This window comes from Hemitrygon akajei, chromosome 6, assembly GCF_048418815.1.
Source record: "Hemitrygon akajei chromosome 6, sHemAka1.3, whole genome shotgun sequence".
Lineage (NCBI taxonomy): Eukaryota > Metazoa > Chordata > Chondrichthyes > Myliobatiformes > Dasyatidae > Hemitrygon > Hemitrygon akajei.
Genome location: NC_133129.1, coordinates 159176365 through 159197474, shown reverse-complemented (window position 1 = coordinate 159197474; position 21110 = coordinate 159176365). Strand labels below are relative to the sequence as shown.

General features: G+C 40.2%; 1 protein-coding gene across 14 annotated transcripts in view; it reads left to right on the top strand.

Annotated features, from left to right (window-relative positions):
* The window catches only part of LOC140729646 (leucine-rich repeat-containing protein 4C-like), a 1048826-nt gene that overhangs the window by 173554 nt on the left and 854162 nt on the right, over window positions 1-21110 (top strand). For all 14 annotated transcript variants that reach the window (XR_012099387.1, XM_073049655.1, XM_073049659.1 and 11 more), the window contains exon 2: window positions 18036-18107. The gene's annotated coding sequence lies outside the window, so the exon portion shown is untranslated. The remainder of the gene's footprint in view (window positions 1-18035; window positions 18108-21110) is intronic.

Below are 21110 nucleotides of genomic sequence, written 5' to 3'. Positions count from 1 at the left end.
AGTCTAATCTCAGACTGGATCTGATCGCATCCATTAGTGTTGAGGCCATGTAATGTATCCCATTTGAAGTTCTGGCCAAAGGTCAACAGAATCTTGAACTTGGACAGTATCTCCTCCTATGCAGCACAGTGTGGGCCTAGGATGGGACCTCATTACCATCACCCTTAGTTTCCAGGCCACCGATAACGAAAGATCCTGCAAGTGTCATGGCGTGCTATTGACTGTCAACAGTCTATTTGACCCTCTTGGATTTGCGGCTCCAGTCAGTATCCAGGGATGCTTCATTTTAAGAGAGTTGACCTTGGACACTTGTCGATGGGATGTCCCACTCCCAAGGAGAAGCATGGGCAATGGCAGCAGTAGTGTTCTTCCCTTCAGGATCTTAAACAGCTCAAAAGAAAGAAGTCTCCATCTCTTGTGATGTATCAACAAAGCTATTGCTGCTGTTCATTCCTCAAAGTCACAGATGCTGCTGGTTATAGTGAAGTTGAATTCATCCTGGGCAAAACAAAGCTTGCTCCTAAGTCAGATCTTATCATACAATGGCTTCAATTCACTGTTGCTATTCTATCAGCTGGGATGGCCGAGATGATATTCAAATTAGCTCTTTGGTCTTGTTCTAGAGATTTTTATTCGGACATCACTCAGCCAGATTTTCAATTTCTCTCCTATATACTGAGTCATCACCACCTTTGATTCAGTCAAAGGTAGCGGTGTCATTTGCAAACTTGAATATAGTATTTACCCCTGAAACAGCAATATCTATGAGTCTTAAGTTTTGTTAATATTGGTAACCATTATTAGATATATTTTGAAGGAACTATTATGTTTATTGCTATTTGTTATTAAGATACCATTGCACCACAAAAGTCACTCTTGATTTCACAGCATGGTGGAGTGTTGCTTGTGCGTATTACCTTTCTTAACAGGATTTGAAGAATACTCAATAATATTAGTTTATTCGGTCATGCAACAATCCTATATTGGATTTAATGTATAATTTACTTAAGTTTCTGCAGTTTCACAAGTAAGATCTCATTTAAAAACCCAGAAAGATGCTGGGTGATCTTGTGTGATTTTTGAGAAGGTGTTTAACTCACTACATAGCTGTATATCCACACTGCAAAGTCAGTAGAGTAGTCTTGGGAGTAAATTCAAGCAATGGAGTCATGCAACACCATGAACAAATTCAAACAAGCAAGCTTTTTTGATCTTGAACTTGTCATGATAAAAGGAATCTATGTGGGTTATTTGTTCCATGTCAGCTCCCAGAGAAAGACTCCAATTGTTCTTTTTTAACATCCCCCTATGTCACTGTTACCTACTCCTACTCTTTGATTCTTTTAGCCAATAATTTGCAATAAAAAACAATTTACAATGGTCAATTAACTTATTTTTAGAATATGGGAGGGAACTGGAGCACCAGCTTCCCAGATGGTTACAGAGAGAATTTGTAATTTGTGCAGTGAAATCACTGATACCTTTAAGGTTGGTTTAGAAGTTGATTTAGAACATAGAACAGTGCAGCTCTATATAAACACTTCAGCCCACAAGGTTGTACCAACCTTTTACTCTACTCCAAGATCAATCTAACACTTGCCTCCCACATAGCTCTCCACTTTTCTTTCATCCATGTGCCTATCTAAGAGTCTCTTAAATGTCTCTAATATATCTGGCTCTACCACAATCCCTGCACGTTCCATGCACCCAATTATCTTTATATATTAAAAAATAACTACCTTTGACATCTCCCCCATACTTTCCTCCAATCATTTAAAAATTATGTCCTCTCATTATTCTGCCCTAGCATAAATCTGTCTCATCCCCTTATCATTGTATAGACCTCTATCAAGTCATCCTGCTTTGCTCCAAAGAAAAAAGCCCTAGTTCTCTCAACCTATCCACAGAATACATATTCTCCAATTAGTCAGCATCCTGGTAAATTATATTTCCTAGCTGAAAGTACATTGAAACCCAGATACACAAAGAAAGATGCTTGAATTCAAAACAGTTCTTGTCTCAAAGCATCATTTTTAAGAGTTTGAAATGTACTTGTCTAGAGTTAAAAAGCATCAGAAAAGAAAGGAGGAGATATGTTAAGGAAATACAAAAAGTTGTACTAAAGATGTCTGTATCGAGCTTGGGCTGTTTTAATATGTGTAAGCTATGATATAAATGAGATTGTAGCAGATATTGTAGAAGGAAATGTATTGCTTGTGAATAATGGGAAGGGAAACTAATAACAGACTGTAGAGAGAAATGGTGATTGGAAAACAAAAACAATTAATCAGATTTTCAAGGGCAGAAATGAGAAATCAGTAGATGCTGGAAATCTAAGACAACACACACACAAAATGCTGGAAGAACTTAGTAGGTCAGGCCGCATCTATGGAACTAAATAAACAGTAAACATTTTAGGCCAAGACCCTTCATCAGGACTGGAAAAAAGGATGAGAAGTCAGAGCAAGGCGGGGGGAGGGGGGGGAGGAAGACACAGAAGGTGGCGGGTGATAGGTGAGACTGGGAGAGGGGGAGGAGGTGAAGTAAAGAGCTGGGAAGTTGGTGAAAGAGACAAAGGGTTGGAGAAGCGGGAATCTGATAGGAGAGAGTAAAAGATCATGAAAGAAAGGGAAGGAAGAGAAGCTCCAGAGGGAAGTAATGGGTAGGTAAGAAGATAGGGGAGAGAGGGAAACAGGAATGGGGAATGATGAAGGAGAGGGGTGGGCAATTACCAGGTTTGGTAAAGATTTTCAATAAAATGGGAAGAGGATAATATTTTCAATAAATCATCTGATAAAATGGATGGGAGGCTGAATGTGTTACTGAAACAATAAATGGGAGGGCTACAAACATCAGTATTGAACGAACAAATGTAAGAGTGAAGGAGAAACATTGTAAGGGAAGAGCAACCCTGTAAGTGTGAGGAGGAAGGCTGAAAGAGAAAGTCATTACGAGGGAAATAATATACACAGGCAGCAGAGCTGAAACTAAGCCTGAGGATTACATGTTGCACTATGTTCTGAGTCATCATGAGTACCAAAATTGTCACAAAAGTTCAATTAAGTTGAAATGTGAAGCCAGCATCTTTGTTATTGAATTCTGTAAGAGATGAAAATGAAAGTGAGAGAGTTTCTATGAATGTTGTTGACCTATGCAGGCAGTTGTGTTTTGCTGATACAGACAGGAATTAATTATCCTTCTTTGGCAATATATGTTGGGGGAGCTGGGGGGGGGGGGGGGAAGAAGGAAAGACAGACAGAGGAGACTCTGAAACTTCATCCCAATGACCTATTCTCATTCCTATTGTCTTGTACTTTGGTTCGCCATTACATATTTGCTAATGTAAGATATCAGATTTCTCTTGTAATGAATTACAAATTCATTCACAGTAATGACACCGAAGTTGTTAATCCTATTATGTGAGTGTTATGGAGCATCAAGGACATGAAGCATGCAGACATTTGGCGACAATATTGACTAAGGCTGCCAGCACAAGGAAAACATTATGCTGGTCACAGCGGATTGAAACCTATTCACTCAGTTTAAAGTAAATATGTTATCAAAGTATGTATATGTGACCATATACTACATTGAGATTCATTTTCTTGTACGTATTTACAGGAAAAATGCAATATAATTTATGAAAATCTATACATAAATAAAGATTGACCAACAACCTATGTGCAAATTAGAGCATTAGGGGATGACTTCTTGTACAACATCCTTCAGTTCTCTAGTTCCTCAATCATTGAATATTAAAGGTATTTTTATTAATAATTTAGTCTGTTTCTAATACATTGCAAAGAGTCAGAATGTGTAATCTGCTAAAAGATATGATTTCCTACTTAATATCATTGGAATCCATATGCATGCTATCCTCAAGGCAGTCAGAAGAATATGATGTTGTAGCTGCACTTTACAGTAATAGTAAGCAATTGTGTTCGATCTAATATCATTGTCTGAGTGCCTGGAAAATATTAGTTTAAAAAAATAACTTTGGTCCAATTGTGTTTTCAATGCAGCTGTTCAGTTTAAAGTCAAAAGGGCCTGTTGGAACTTACAATGGGTGTTCTGGTCTTGATCAACTAAGATGTAAATGTCACATACTGCCCTCTAATGAGATATGTGGATTGCCTGTGGCGCAGTTATGTCTGTACTACTGCACCTGTTCATAACAGTAGCAGCTAGGAAGCTGGAGAGTGATGGCTGATCAATTATTCATGCTCACTCAAATGGGTGCAGAGAGACATTACATATTGTATTATAGGCAGATAGGATTGAAATGACAGGTGATTGCACTCAAGATATTTGCATCCACTTCTTGTTGCTTCTTTGAAGGTACTCAGTGATATAACCATTATCTCTGTAAACAGTCTTTCTCATTGCCTGCTAAATGCATGCTCCACCCTTTCACCCCACCCATCCTCCTTCCAAATCTTGTCCCTTGAGAGAACCCTTCGGGGTGGGGGGTGGGGGGTTAGTTAGCCAAGTATTTTTTTTATTATGTCAGGCTGTGAAGTGTTCAACAATGATGATTTAATATGCTAAAGAAGTGTTGTACCTGCAGAGATTATCATTCACAGTGGATGTAGAGACTGAGATTGCACTAGAAGCTTTGGCTCTGCTCACTTTCAGGTCATGGCAACTTTTCTTAGAGAAAAAGGGGAGAGTACTTGCAGGAGAATTTCCTACAAATACTCTCCCGTGGACCACCATTCCATGAAAATCAAAGAACTGCAGCTGCTGGAAATGCTGAAATGAATTGAAGTTTTTGAAGCGTTTGGATTGGGCAGCAAATGTGGAAGGAGAAATATTTAACAATTTGAGGCTGGAATCCCTTGTCACAATTGAGATTCTAAGGAAAACAAATTGGTGTTCAGTAGTTGAGTCGGTGGGGGAGAGGTGAGTAGAAAAAAGAATAAATACCTCTGAAAGGGTGAGACCGAATAGGTTGATAAGGCCAGTTATGTAACAGTTACATGCATCTTGTCTTGCTTTGTCTGCTTAATATTAATTACAAGGCTGTCAGACATACCCAGCAGGCAAAAGTAGGTAAGTAGAAAAAGAAAATCTAAGCCAAAATGATGACAGGGGAAAATAGCCAGTTCTGACAGACAAGAAGAAAGAGTGTTGGAGAATTCAATATTTAAGTGATAAAACAGAAGATGAGGTGTTATTACTTCATATCATGCTGATCTTTGTTCGAACAATGTAGGAAGACACAAATAAGTTGGAGTAGAATGGTGAATTAAAGTGGCAGGCAGCCAGGTGGATTGAGAAAACCAATCACTTTGGTGAGTGATGCATTGAATTTTTTCACTGCAGAGAAGTCCATCTTCTGATATTAAAGCAAATTATTTTTTCTCTCCTTTCCAATTATGAGGGAATTGTTAACTGTTTATTTTTCCACAGATGTTGCCTGAGCCAAATATTTCAGAATTTTCTAGCAAACTGTCAGACGGTGGTAAATGATGGTCATTTCATGTAACTTCTGTTTGTTTTCTGTCAATCTAAAAGTAATCAGAGAATTAGCTTATGATTTATGCATTTTATGATAATCACAGCCTCTATTTTACTTGCCAGGGTTTTACATAAGTTGCGCCATGAGTTGCAGTAATTCCATTGTTTAGAAATGCTTAAGTGTGGGATTTTCTCCCCCCAACCGTCAAACATACACATAAATCATGAATAATTATTAGACCCTGATTATTCTCTATATTTAAATCTTGGATTGTGGGACAGAGATAGCAGAACCATTGTAGGATGTTGTGAATAAAACATGCAAGAATCACTTATGTGCTTAACAAAAGCTGCAACCCTTTACTTCCATTACCAACAAACCAAAAGCAGTCGCCTTGCACTGACATCATTACATCAGTAAGATCTCTTAAAGTGAACGCAACAACTCAGTTATGATGTCTGTGAATTATGTAAAGCTGCTTCTATCCTACACAGGTCACCACCCCAGCCAGAATTCACCAAAACCAGCATTGTCAGTCTGTCTGGAGCTCGTATGAAACGCCTGGCTCCAGTCCTGTGTGCTTTGGTTGGAGTAACAGTAGGTGCCTCTTGCTCATTTAGGAGTGTGCTGACATGTACATGGTCATGCCCTGATGCAAGGGGTATGGTAGTGGAACCATCCAGGTCTTGATGTGATGGATTAATGTGATCTATAGAAATATGTTCAGGTTTACTCTTCCTATCTAAAATAAAAGTTTTTTCTCCCCATTCCAAAATGCAGAATGGGCCATTGTAAGGGGGCTGCAGGGGGTTTTGATGTGCATCATAGTGAATAAAATCGTAGCAGGAACCCAAGACTACTGTATGCCATGATGAGAAGCAGGAATAGATGTTAAAGAATTGAGTTCACTGTGGAGGGGAGAACACTGCTAAGACGCTGACCAAGAATAAAATCACCTGGCTGCTCATACAATACCTTGGCTGCGGAGAACTGCACTTTCTCTTTTGGAGCCATTCTGAGCTACTGCAGGGCCCACGGGAAACAACTGTGCCAACACTCATCCATCAGGGAGGCACTCAGACAAAGTTAGGAATCAAAAGGTTGAACATGGCGTGACTAGTGTCCTGAGCTGCCTATATTTCAATGCAAGCAGTATCGTAGTAAAGGCGGATAATAGTGCTGAAGATGAGATAATCCAATCTCAAGCAACTGAAAATCTGCAGATGCTGGAAATGCAAGAAACACGCACAAAATACTGTGTGTTAATTAGAGAATTAATTAGAGAGCTTAAGGTAAAAGAGCCAACTGGTGGCGCAGTGACATCAGTGCTGGACTCTGGAGCGAAGGTTCCCGAGTTCGAATCCAGTCAGGCCGCTCCCGGACACACTTTCCATCTGTGCTGGGTTGAGTGTTGAGCTCGCAACTCGGCCTTGTGAAAGAAAACACTGTGCTGTGAGAATGGTGTGGGGTCCACTCACAGAATCTTTCCAAGACAACCACTTAAAAAAAAGTGGTCTCCAAGGCCCTGGCAGAGTATGGCACACAAAATAAAGGTCAAAGAACCCTTTGGGAAGTGATCATAATATGATCAAATTCACCCTGAAATTTGAGAAGGAGAAGCTAAACACATATGTGTTAATATTACAATGGAGAAAAAGGAATTACAGAGGCATAAGAGAGGAGCTGGCCAGAATTGATTTGAAAAGAACACTGGCAGGGATGATGGCAGAGCAGCTATGGCTAGAATTTCTGGAACCAATTCGGAAGGCATAGGACATACAACGGTTTGTATATATCCCAAAGAGGAGAAAGTATTCTAAAGAAAAATTGACATAACAATGGCTAACAAGGAAGTCAAAACCCATGTAAAAGCCCAAGAGAGGGCATATAATTGAACAAAAATTAGTGGAAAAGGTGAAGGAACAGGTAGTTTTGAAGAAGTAAAGAGGCTACAGAAAGACTTAGACAGATCAGGGAAGGGGCAAAGAAATGGCAAATGGAATACAGTGTCCGAAAGTATATGGTCACGCATTTTAGTAGAAGAAATAAAAGGGTTGACTATTTTGTAAATGGAGAGAAAACACAAAAAACTGAAGTGCAAAGGGACTTGGGAGTCCATGTGCAATATTCCCTAAAGTTTAATTTGCATGTTCAGTATGTGGTGAGGAAGGAAAATGCAATGTTAGCATTCGTTTCAAAAGGACTAAATATAAAAGCAAGGATGTAATGCTGAGACTTAATAAAGCACTGGAGCATTGAGAGCAGTTTTGGGCCCCTTATCTTGGAAGAGATTTGCTGAACCTGGAGAGGTTTCATAGGAGGTTTACAAAAAATGATTTCAGTAATGAATGGTTTTTCAGATGGAGAGTGTTTGATGGCTGTGGGCCTGTGTTCACTGAAATTTATAAGAATGGCGGGGGCGGGTGACCTCATTGAAACCTATCAAATGGTGAAAAGCCTTGATAGAGTGGATGTGGAGAGGATGTTTCCAATGATGGGAATGTTTAAGTCCAGCTGACACAACCTCAGAATAGAGGGGCATATTTTTAGAACGGAAATGAAGAGGAATTTCTTCAGCCAGAGAGTAGTGAATCTGGGGAATTTTTTGTCACAGCCAGCTGTGGAGGTCAAATCTTTATGTATCTTTAAAGCAGAGATTGATAGATTCTTGATTGGACAGAGCATGAACCGAACTGGGGAGAAGGCAGGAAATTGGGGCTGAGAGGAAAAATGGATCAGCCATGATGAAATGGCACAGACTCGATGGGCCAAATAGCCAAATTCTGCTCCTTTATTTTATGGTCTTATGGTCACTCAGAGCAGCCTTTAATGAAACCACTGTCACAGACTGTTGGACTGCAGGTGATACGCTGTGGTGTGGTGCAATATAATGCAGAGACTGTGGGCCATAGCTGCCCAGAAGTCTGACGTAAACTAGGGACCGTGGTTGGAAGAAGTATTAGGTGGGGAGTTGAACTGGGTGAACCAGGTGTTGATGAACGCCTGAGCCATGTCTGCAGCTGTTATTGACACTAGAGAGCAACCTCCGACCACCTGGTGGCACATTCCACTGTGATAAGGAGATACGTGAAACTAGGGGACGACCAATCAGGTTCTCAGTGATGTGGTCGAACTGTCGTTCAGGGACCTCAAAAGGTGCTGATGGTGCCTGAACGTGACGGTTAATTTTTGCCCGCAGACACACAACACAGCGTGCAGTCCAGTCTCGCAGTCCTTCCTCATATTGTGCCACCCAAACTTTAAAGCGACTAGTTTCTGTGAAGCCTTTCTACCCAGATGTGAGAGGCCGTGAATGGAGTTAAAAACAGTTCAGCTTCAGTTTGCAGGGATGATGGGGCAAGGGTGACCGGTGGAGACATCGCACAGGAGAGAAACTACAGAATACCTGAACTTGATGTCAACCAACCGCAGGCCCGTGCCTGTTGTTCTGTAAGCCTGGACCTCTGGGTCAGCAGCTTGGTCTGCTGCCATGAGGGGATAGTGAACGCCAAAGTGTATGGCATTGACAGTGAGCCTTAAGTAGCTATCTGCCACGCTTTCATTTTGCAGACCTAGGGTCTGATTCTTTGGCATCGTGTGCACAAGGGGTTTGTTGTGAAATACTGACCCTCTAGTAGAAAACAAAAATAGTGGATGGCTAGATACAGACTGAGTGACTTGTGGTCAAATGAGCTGTACTTCCTCTTGAGGGAGGGGAGTGGGGTGCAGAACTGCTGGCTGAAGAATGTGAGTGAGTGGCTGCCACATGCAAAGCAATTGTTTGTGCACAGCACAGTCTGAGGCATCAGCAGTGACGGCTATTGATGCTTCAAAGAGCTGGTGCACCAGTAAGGTTTCATTTGAACGAGCTAGTCTGGTGTCATTAAATGCTTGGGTCATGTCTGCTGACAACTCAAGGGGCATTCCCTTGAAGGGCGCTATACAAGGCGAGCTTAAGTTCAGCAGATCGCAGAATGAAACGATAATCACCTTACCTAAAAACTCTTGCAGTGCTTTGATAGTGTGGGACCGTGCAAGTCCTTAGTCACGGTGACTGTTGATGGCAGGGGTGTCGCATATTCTGTGGAGATAGAGTGGCCAAGAAAGTCAATAGTAGACAACCCAAACTGGTACTTAGCAGGGTTAGTACTCAGCCCATGTTGGCATAAGTGTTTGTAAACTGTGTGGAGCTGTGATAAGTGTTCAGTTTTGGATGAGCTGGTGACAAGTATGTCATCCAGGTTAGCAAAAAGAAAATCTAAATCTTTTAACACAGAGTCCATTAGTCACTGCAAAGTCTGTGTTGCATTTTTCGACCCAAATGGCATGCACAGAAGCTCAAGATGGCCAAACAGGATTATAAGAGCAGTTTTAGGAACATGCTCAGTGCCACAGGCATCTGATGGTAGCCCCTAAGTCCACTTTAGAAAAAAATTATCTTTCTGGCTAAACATGCGGAAAAGTCTTGAATATGTGGGACCAGATTACGACTGGGAGATTGTGGCATCGTTAGGGCAACGGTAATCGCCGCATGGACAGTGAGCACCATTGGGCTTAGGGACCATGTGCAGGGGTGAAGTCCAAGGGCTGTTCGACCTGCATACAATGCCAAGCATTTCCATGTTGGCAAACTCAGCCTTCATGTTGGCCAGCTTTTCATTCCAGCCTACGCGTATGGGTATGCAGTTGGGATCCAATTGTGGCAATGTGGTGCTGGAGATCATGCTTTGTGGAAAATGTGGGCTTTGTGATGTTTGGAAACATTCTGGGAGTACAGGGTAATGACCCAAAGTATTTACATCAACATGCTAGCAGTACTTAAGATCTACTGACAGTCCTTTGGTGTATGGGAAACGTGCGCCGAAGCTCAGAAACATTTGCCAAGCCAAAATACCAGGTAAAGAGTCGTCCTCTAAAGCAGAACATCACGTCTGTCTCTCATGTCTGGATCCTACTGCCATTGGCTGCCTCCAGCGAATGTCCGGTGCTTTCTGCCTTATAACCAATGGGTGATGCAGGCAGCATACTCACATGAGCACCCATGTCACACACGAAGCATGGCTCTGAAAGGGTGTCCAAACAGATAACCCTGGCAGCAGGAACCCACGGTGTTCACTGATCTTCGCCGTCCTGATGCGCTGGCTCTGTCAAAGTTGCATGGCAGTCACCACTTGGCATTCATGCCAAATCGCGCATGGTATCGTCTGGTTCAAAGTCACAGCTATGAGTGTGCTGGAGGCTCTGCTAACAGGACTTATTGAGACTGGGGAAGGAGGAGCAACTGTGCACCTGTTGTCCTTCATGAGTCTATTAGCAAAGGTTGTACTAACTTGATCAGGTGTTTGTTGCATAAAGAGTTTTAAAAAAATAAACAAGGATGATGATTGCTCTGGAGAGAAAGCATGTGGTCAATTAGTTCTGCTGGCCTAGCATCACCCAGACTGGGCAACGAGAGCAGCTATTTGGCACGCTTAGAATTATAGTCCAAATGTCTGCAATAGGTAGGTTGTCAGAGCGACATATTTATCACATCCAGGCGGGTCTTCTAGTAGACTCACCACACTGGCTGCAGTGGAACCACTTAATGATGCTACAACATAGTAAAATTTCTCGCAGTGAGGACTGGACTTCCAGCCGTGCAAACCACGTGGTTCCAAAAACTCCGGCAGCTTCAAAGCATCTCTGTTGGTCGACTTATCGTTGAGTAACTCTGGAAACATCTAAGGGCATCAGGGTCTAAATGTAGGATTTTGTGAATAAAACATGTGAGAGTTGTTTTATGTGCTTAACAGAAGCTACAGTCCTTTGCTTCAATCATGAACAAACCAAAGGCAATCGCCTTACACTGACATCATTACATCTGACACTGTCTCTTAAAGTGAACACAACTCAATGACAGTGTTTGTGAACTATGTAGAACAGTTCCTGCTATGTATAACCATACACCATGATTTCACAATTATTTTTATTATTCCCCATGCTTTTTGATTGGATCATCACTTCCTAATGTACAAACTTCTCTGCATTTTCTTAGTAGAAATGATTTAATGCTACATTTGCATCAGTAGTTAGTAATAAAATGTTAATCTGAGAAATGTTTGCGAGTCCTTAATGCTCTTGAAATTTCACTTGGGACAATTGCATACAAACATGTATTTCTTTCAAATTCCTAACACCTTCAGAGGCAGTGACTTTATACATTAAGTGTGTTATTATGTGTGCATGATAAAGAACTTCATTTCACAGTATGCAATGTGAGGAATTCACCTGGAACTGGAAGCTACGGTGGTGGCCGGTGTTGTGTACATATAGGTTTAAGCAGCATTATTCTAATGTAATTCTAGGGGAGATTCAAACAAGAGGACATGAGTTGAGACTTAGGGGGCAAAAGTTTAAGGATAACATGAGGGGGAATTTCTTTACTCAGAGAGTGGTAGCTGTGTGGAATGAGCCAGTAGAAGTGGTAGAGGCAGGTTCGGTATTGTAATTTAAAGCAAAATTGGAGAGGTATAAGGACAGGAAAGGAATGGAGGGTTATGGGCTGAATGTGAGTCGGTGGGACTAGGTGAGAGTAAGCGTTCGGCCTGGACTAGAAGGGCCGAGATGGCCTGTTTCCGTGCTGTAATTGTTATATGGTTATAATGTAAGCCCACACCAAGTTTGTCTTTAGTTTAAATAAACATAACATAAATAGTTTGCAGTGAATTTGCAGCCAAATTACAAATGTATATATTTGTATAAGTGTATATATATATTATAAATCATGAATTTCGAATGAACTCCTATTGGGCTTCCAGCCAGGTGCAGGTATCTATACTAACCAATGTGTCGATGAGAGACTCAGCCATCGTCTTCAGCGATGATGCCTGGGCACCATCCCTGATGAAGATGGCAGAGTAGGTCATCAAAATGCCGATTATAATCAATACCTGCACCCAGCTGGAAGCCCAAGAAGAGTTTATTCATCATATATGCCGGGAAGGCATTAGATCCTTGTTCATGAATTTGTTAGGACAAGAGAATACTGTCCCATGTGTCATCCTGCATCTACATCATGGAACTTTGGTACCATTTTGTTCCATTTCCTTGCAAATAGGAATTCTATTGTTGACTTTTCTATATATATACTGCTGTATACTTCAGCTATCCCGTGACTATGAAAATATCTTTGGTTCATTTCCAAGTCTGGAAATTAGCACAGTTTGTAAATCTCCTCAGCATACTTTGTCTTTTCCTGTCTTCTACTGGAGTTATGATAGTGAGAGGAACTTGATGGAGACTGTTAATTTATTCTGGGATGTTTCAGGAGCATTTAAAATAAGAACTAATTAAAACTGACAAACACTAGTATTTCTAAGTTTAAATTATCATCCCAATTTTGTTGTTCTATGATTTTGCCCATTTAATGTAACTTTAATTAGGAAAACAGATTTACAATTTTTAATATTGATGCATTTGAAAATCTTAAATTTTATTTGTGTTTGAATTGTATAAATCAGAACTCATGACTTTTGACCTTAATATACAAAAGTGATCTTCTTTCACTACTCTAACTCCACTAGAATGTAGTCAGGAACATGGTAAGCTCAAAGAAAATTTCCAGTCAATCTTCACTTTCCGGCTGTACTCAAAATTGGTCCAGTTGTGTTTTGATGTATTAGAAATAACTAATCTGCAACTTGTGATTAGAAAAATGATGATTAACATTCATTTTACCTTAGAATATTATAATTTATCTTTATTCAATAATATGATCAGATTAAGTATTTTTTATTGCAAAAGCTTTCCAAGTAAAGAGATGCATTGTAACGTGTGGCTAGATCACACCATGTCAATTTAAAAAGTTGGTTTCAGAAAAAGGAGTGAGTGAAAAGAGTGGATTTTTGAAAAACATGCTGTTTTACCTGTTACGTATCCCGTAACTGGATCACTTACCAGCAAAGATAGAGAGGTCCGTTGAAGTCTGATGGCACTATTTTGTAGAAGTTTTTATTTATAAAGGGGCACAAAAATAAGGTTAATACAAACATTCAGATAACATACGTCGTCAATACTCAATCTAAAGCGCAGGTATAGTAATAATCAATAAGAAATAAGCTCTATCGTTGTCTAGAGGTAATATATATTGTCCGATGTATATCTAAAAGTCTCTCGCGGTCACTGCAGTTCCACCAGCTGCCGTCTTTTGGGTGTCGCGGTGGTGCACTTTGTTGGAGATAGAGAGATAGGTATAGAATGGAACAGTTACCCGGCGGGTTTTTCCAACCTTTAGGAGTTCGATCCGTCGGAGTCTCGTTGGGGGGGTGGCTGTTCACTTGTGGCCTCTCCTGTAGCTAAAGCCATTCTTTCGTGGTGAGGTCGCCAATCCCAGGCAAGGAAAAGACGCACACGAACCCCCCCCCCACCAGCTGTCGCTATTAAACGCTGTCACAGGATTTCTAGCGTGTCTTCTGGTGCGTCTGGGGGGCCGTCTTTACAACCCCTCTTATCTGAACTCACGGGGTCTCAGATGTCAATCAGGTTGGGATGATGTAATCTCTCTCCGTCTCTCCACCCACGTTGCCCTGAGGGTATACATGTAGTACAGTTCCCAATTCACAAAGGTGTCTCCACGAGACAATGACCACAGTTGCCTGCTTTTGCCTCGCCGTGAAACGAGGGACACCGCACGTATCTCTCTCTTCTCTTGGGTCATTGACCCCCCCTTCACTAGGGCTCTGGCGATTCTCACAAAGGAGGGGGCTGGGATCATAACATACCAAATAAAAGAAAAAAATATGCGGCAGTCTGAAATTTGAAATTAAACAGGAAATGGTGAATTTTCACTATGGGTCAGGGATGGCTGTTGAGACAGGAATTTAGTTAGCATTCCAGATTTGATGGCCTTTAATCAAATCCCTGAGTCAATAATCTGGGGAAAAAAATGTCTTTCTCCACATGTGCTGCCTGTCTTGCTGAACATTTCCAATACATTATGCTCTAATTTTTTGCCAAAGAGTGGTGACCCTGTCAAATTCATTGTCATGGGCAGCTGTTGAGGTCAAGTCTGTATGTATATTTAAAGCAGAGTTTGATAGATTCTTGATTGGTTGGGGCATGAAGGGATACAGGGAGAAGGCAAGAGACTGGGAATAAGTGGAAAATGGATTAGTCCTGATGAAATGGTGGAGCTGACTCGATGGGCCAAATACCTTAATTCTACACCCATGTCCGATGGTCTTGTGGTCTAATTTGTTTGCTGATGATAATTACAGAAGGAAACCTGTTCACACCTGGACTAGAATATGTGTCCTCAAATCAGCAAAATTAAATCTTAATTACCCCTATAAGACTATCATACTGTCATTTCAAACTGTTGCAAACAACCTATAATAAACGATCACAATGCTGCTTGGCAAGCAATGATTCCTTGACATACATCCAAATTGAAGAATACATAATATTCTTATATTTTTCTTCTTCTGCAGAAATATAACAATGTAAACTAGTTTGTAATTTGGATGCAGGTTGTGCGTGGTATTCTAAAATGTATAATTAATGTTCTGGAAATGGTGCCTGTTCAATGCTCCAGATTTACCATATGTGGTCTCCATTGTCAACACTCTCACTGGAGAAATAGAAAATTATTACAAAATCTCACCTGCATATTTAAGGAATTTGTCAAGTGTGACATGATGCTACTTTTAAAAATTCTTGATATTATTCTGAGATAAATAGGGATTTTTTTTTACAGCAGAAGTCAATTTTGCCCTGTCTTCCCCATCTGCATACTAATATTTTGTTGCACACCTGGTATTCCTCTTGGTGGAAGTACAGTATAGATTTTGAAACAAGGCGGATTTAGTTATCTTTGATCTAAATCCAAAAATCTTGCTGATGAACCAACTTGTGAGAAAAGAAAATTACTGAGTCAGTTTGGAGATCTTCACAATCACCAATCTGTTTAAAAACATTCATTACAATTTCCTTGAAATGCCCCATCTTATTAGGAGATAGTTAATTTGGTAATTCTCTCTTTAGGCCTGGAATTCTTTATTCATTCACAGATCTGTTTCTTGTACAGGTTTAGTCTAACTATTTGAAACCTTATTGACCCTGATCAAAATTATAACTCCATGACCCATTTGAATTTTTTAGTACTTCCTGAACATATCCCAAGTCTGCTCTGTATGCAGTTTATCACTAAATCATGTTTTTACCCTTGCTTACAAAGGTTATGTGCTCTCTTGGCTGTGTACTACCTTCTAACATCTATAAGAGTGAATATGAAACAATGCTATCTGCATCCTACTTCACAGACAGACAGACATACTTTATTGATCCCGAGGGAAACCAAGAATAGTGTAGAAATATAGCAATATAAAACAATAAATAATTAAATAATAATAAGTAAATTATTCCAAGTGGAAATAAGTCCAGGACCAGCCTATTGGCTCAGGGTGTCTGACACTCCGAGGGAGGAGTTGTGAAGTTTGATGGCCACAGGCAGGAATGACTTCCTATGACGCTCAGTGTTGCATCTCGGTGGAATGAGTCTCTGGCTGAATGTACTCCTGTGCCTAACCAGTACATTATGGAGTGGATGGGAGACATTGTCCAAGATGGCATGCAAATTGGACAGCATTCTCTTTTCGGACACCACTGTCAGAGAGTCCAGTTCCACCCCCACAACATCACTGGCCTTACAAATGAGTTTGTTGATTCTGTTACCCTCAGCCTGCTGCCCCAGCACACAACAGCAAACATGATAGCACTGGCCACCACAGACATGTAGAACTTCCTCAGCATCATCCAGCAGATGTTAAAGGACCTCAGTCTCCTCAGGAAGTAGAGACGGCTCTGACCCTTCTTGTAGACAGCCTCAGTGTTCTTTGACCAGTCCAGTTTATTGTCAATTCATATCCCCAGGTATTTGTAATTCTCCACCATGTCTGCAATGACCCCTTGGACGGAAACAGGGGTCACCAGTGCCTTATCCCTCCTCAGGTCCAGCACCAGCTCCTTAGTCTTTTTCACATTAAGCTGCAGATGATTCTGCTCACACCATGTGACAAAGTTTCCCACCGTAGCCCTGTATTCAGCCTCATCTCCCTTGCTGATGCATCCAACTATGGCAGAGTCATCAGAAAACTTCTGAAGATGGCAAGACTCTGTGCAGTAGTTGAAGTCCGAGGTGTAGATGGTGAAGAGAAAGGGAAACAGGACAGTCCCCCGTGGAGCCCCAGTGCTCTGACCACTCTGTCTGACACACAGTGTTGCAAGCGCACGTACTGTGGTCTGCCAGTCAGGTAATCAATAATCCATGACACCAGGGAAGCATCCACCTGCATCACTGTCAGCTTCTCACCAAGCAGAGCAGGGCGGATGGTGTTGAACGCACTGGAGAAGTCAAAAAACATGACCCTGACAGTGCTCGCCGGTTTGTCCAGGTGGGTGTAGACACGGTTCAGCAGGTAGACGATGGCATCCTCAACTCCTAGTCGGGGCTGGTAGGCAAACTGGAGGGGGTCTAAGTGTGGCCTAACCATAGGCCGGAGCTGCTCTAGAACAAGTCTCTCCAGGGTCTTCATGATGTGGGGGGTCAATGCCACCGGTCTGTAGTCATTGGAGCCACTGGGGTGCGGTGTCATCAGTACAGGGACGAGGCAGGACATCTTCAACAGCACAGGAACCTTCTGGAGACTCAGGCTCAGGTTGAAGACATGGTGAAGTACTCCACATAGCTGGGGGGCACAGGCATTGAGCACCCTGGGGCTGACACCATCCGGGCCTGCAACCTTGCTGGGGTGGAGACGTTTCAGCTGTCTTCCTACCTTTTACCTTCTAATGTCTATAAGAGTTAATATGAAACAATGCTATCTGTATCCTAATTCACATCATTGTACTCCAACCTTGTTTTCCTGTATGTCTACTTTTACGATCTATGGCTTTATATGCTCACAAACATGCCTCCTTAGAGCTCTTTATCTGTTTTTTTTATTATCCTCCTTTAACCTACTTCTTTGCCCAAGTTACTAGTCATTTTTAATATTGCTCTGAAAATCTCAGTGTTTATTGCACAGTGGCCAATTTCAATTTTTATGGAGCTTTTTAGAACCTGTTAATATCCTTCGGTGCTATATAAAATGTTGGTTCTGTTGCCAACATATCATTTCCATTCACCTTTGTGCAAAAGAAACAATTCACAGTATTTAATAGGGATTTGTTGCTATTTCATTAGATGAAATTATTTACCTTAAAATTGTGGCTCCTGTGGTATTAATGTAAACGGCATGTAGTTTCTTTTAATTTTCAACTGAGCTTTGTATCTCAAGAAGATACTTAACAGTATTTCTCAGCTGATGCAAACTGCTGATCATTCTAGTCATGTAAGTTAATGTTTGCTGGCAGAAAAGTCAGTTTAATAATATCATTAAGTTGACTTCTAATGAAACAGCAACAATTTCCCATTAAATACTATGAATTGTTCCTCTTGCAGGAAGATAGATAAGCGCAAAAGTTAGCACATTACTGATTAGATATTTGTTGAATGTATTTACGTTCTTAAATATTTATTTTTTTAATTTCTCTATAGATTAAAAATGAGTGATGCTACCCAGGAGTAGATGTGAGGCGTGATGGTCCCAGTGATGACGTGACAACAAAGGTAGTTACCTGATACTTTCCCCCTCCCTCTCCCCATTGAAATTATTGTGTGGAGTGTATGTGACACAACACTGAAAGGGGATAATTCAGTCTTCATGTCATTGCCTTGTCTGTGGTTGGAGACTACGGCTAGAGTCATGCCCATGGACTGAATGACCTTATTCAGTAAAGTGGTCACTCAAATCATTTGACCTCCCTGGCATTGAGAAGTAAATAATAAGCTGTGAATACGATACATTAAATTGCAAGGTTTGCTATTTCACCCAAAAGTGTATTTAAGGTAATGGATGGTAGAAGATAAAAGTCAAGGCTAAGAAATGTGGAGTCCGTGTAACAGTTTCAAAGGATATGGTAAGCTGTAAAGGAGGGAAGCAAAGGGAAAATTCTTCACTCAGATAGTGATGAGCTTTTGGAATTCTCTACCCTGGAAAACAGTTAATCACTGACTGTATTCAAAGCTCTGATGGCAACATTTAGGGATATTAGAGGAATCTAGGTATATGGGATAGGACAAGAAAATGAACTTTGAAGTGGAAAGTTAACCACAATTGTTGAATAGTGGGAGAGACTCAATGGGCCAAATGCTCCAAATTTTCTGATTTCTGATGCATTTTCCCATATTCTGCTTGGGTTGTTGAGTGCCAAAAACTGCCTGATTTCAGGACAGCAGTCAGATAAATTTCCATAATCTTTTACGGATTTCATTGTCTGTGCGGAACACATTGTAATAGTTTTTTGTGAAGATTACTTTATGGTGAAAACATACCAAAAAAAATTAAGAGGTCAATAAACATTTTATTACACTGACAGAAAATTATTAATGTTACAAAGTATTGCTCTAGTTTTTTCCCCACAGTTAATACTCACATTTTTTTCTGGTACATTTGGGCACATTATTTTTAACCGATGAACAGCTATAATAAATGCATGCTCATTGCTCTGTGTTGGATTTCTGTTGTCAGCCTGTCTCTAATCGACAGATGTCTAACTCAGTTTTCTCTATCATGTCGTCTGAAGAAACTTGGAGTCATAGAGGGTCAGAGAATCACTTAGCCATTCAGTAAATCAAGCTGATGTTAGCCATGCATCTACCTGTAATTATGCTATGTTCAGCACTTTTAGACTGTGAGCATTTCAAAGTTGAAAGTAAATTTAGTATCAATATACATATATGTCACCATATACTATACTGAGATTCATTTTCTGGTATGCATTTACAGTAGAACAAAGAAATACAATAGAATCACTAAAAAATTACACACAAACAAAAACTGACAGGCAACCAATATACAACAGAAGACAATCTGGGCAAATACAAATAAATAAATAATATTGAGAACATATCAAGTGCTTATCTAACTAAATGTTTTTGAAATGGTGTGAGGGTATCAACCTCCACCGACTCCCCAGGTAACGGCTTCAGATTTCCACACGTTTGGGTGAAAATATTCTTCCAAGAATTTGACAATTGTTTATTTTATTTGTGCAGGGAGAAGGTAATCCTGAAATGAAATAGGAATAGTTCTACTTCCACGTATGAAATTTGCTTGTTTCAACAGAAAAGTATTACATTAATTTAAATCAAATGAAAATTCCTCTTTTTTTTTAGGCCTAAATAATGTGACATCAAGAAGATAACAATGGAGAGTTACCAAGGTCAAACTGAACTAACATTGGTAGAGGCACAGTTATTAACCCAGGGTGCATCATGCAGTTCATTATTTGAATAGGATTGGAAACAATTTGCATTTATATAGAGTTCACCTCATGAAAAGAATGTCCCTGAAAGCTCTAAATGTAGACAATAAGGACGGAATAGAGAAGGTGAAGTAAAGCACTATATATATATATTTGAAATGCATCATGAAGCAAAATACTAGATGGAAATTCAAAATATTTTTAGGAAGAATACTGTTTGAAAGGTGGTAAAAACTCAAGGGAGTTTAGAACAAGCAAGTAATCAATTTAAGATGGTGATTGAAAACAAGCAAGTCAATTCTGTGGGGACACAGGTGTTTGAGAGGATTAAAAAAAAAACCTATGTAGATTGGCAAATGGAAGTCTATGTGCATGAATGTATCTTCCTCCTCATGCTTGACACTAATTTCTGCAAACAAGTTTCTTTTTTAATATGTCACTTCATTGAAAGAGATAGAAAATACATTGTTAAATTTGTTTCAATAGATTTCTTTTAATGAATAAAATGCAGCAATACCTTTTTTATCCCACTACCAGTTTAACAGAATATATGCAATTTTAAATACGAATAAAAGTTTAGAAACTTGTACTGCTGTCAATGTGCTCAGTAATCAAAATCCTACTACGTGCTCTCAGTATTCTAGTAAAATCTTTAACATTGCTTAAGTCTGAAGTGTCAGCTCTAAGTAATGGAGAACACCAACATGGTTCAAATTTCATGCTGACATAGTATAAGTTGAAGGTGTGAGAGGAAAAGGAGAAATTCTGCATTTAATTTCGCATAGCATGAGTATTGGTGGGCCAATGCAAATGTTGTTTTGAATCCTTGCATCCATCCATGTTTGTTTCTGAAGTACTTTGCTATGTTATCCTGAAACACATTGTGTATTCCTAGTAAGTATGCCTCAATGTATTGTGGCATCCAAAAATTCTTTAACTGTTCCAATTATAGTTTTCTCAAATTAACATACACTCATTTCAGAATAAATGTAATTATTGAAGTTTCAGATGATAATAAATCAGGTTTAGTCGTTCTAGAAATGGCTGATCCAAGTTTTCCCTGCCATTTTTCTGTGTTCCTCTAGTCCTCGATTGTCTTACTGATTAGAAATGTATCTGTGTCCACTTTAAATACATACAAACACTTTGTCTCCACACATCTTTGTGACAAGTAGTTGAAAAGACGTGCTACGCTCTGGGGCAAGAAAGGTTTCCTCATTTTGATCTTATTCTGAGACAATGCCCTTTCGGTATGGAATTTCCAAGGAGAGGAAATATTCTCTCAGCATCTATCCAATTTTGATCT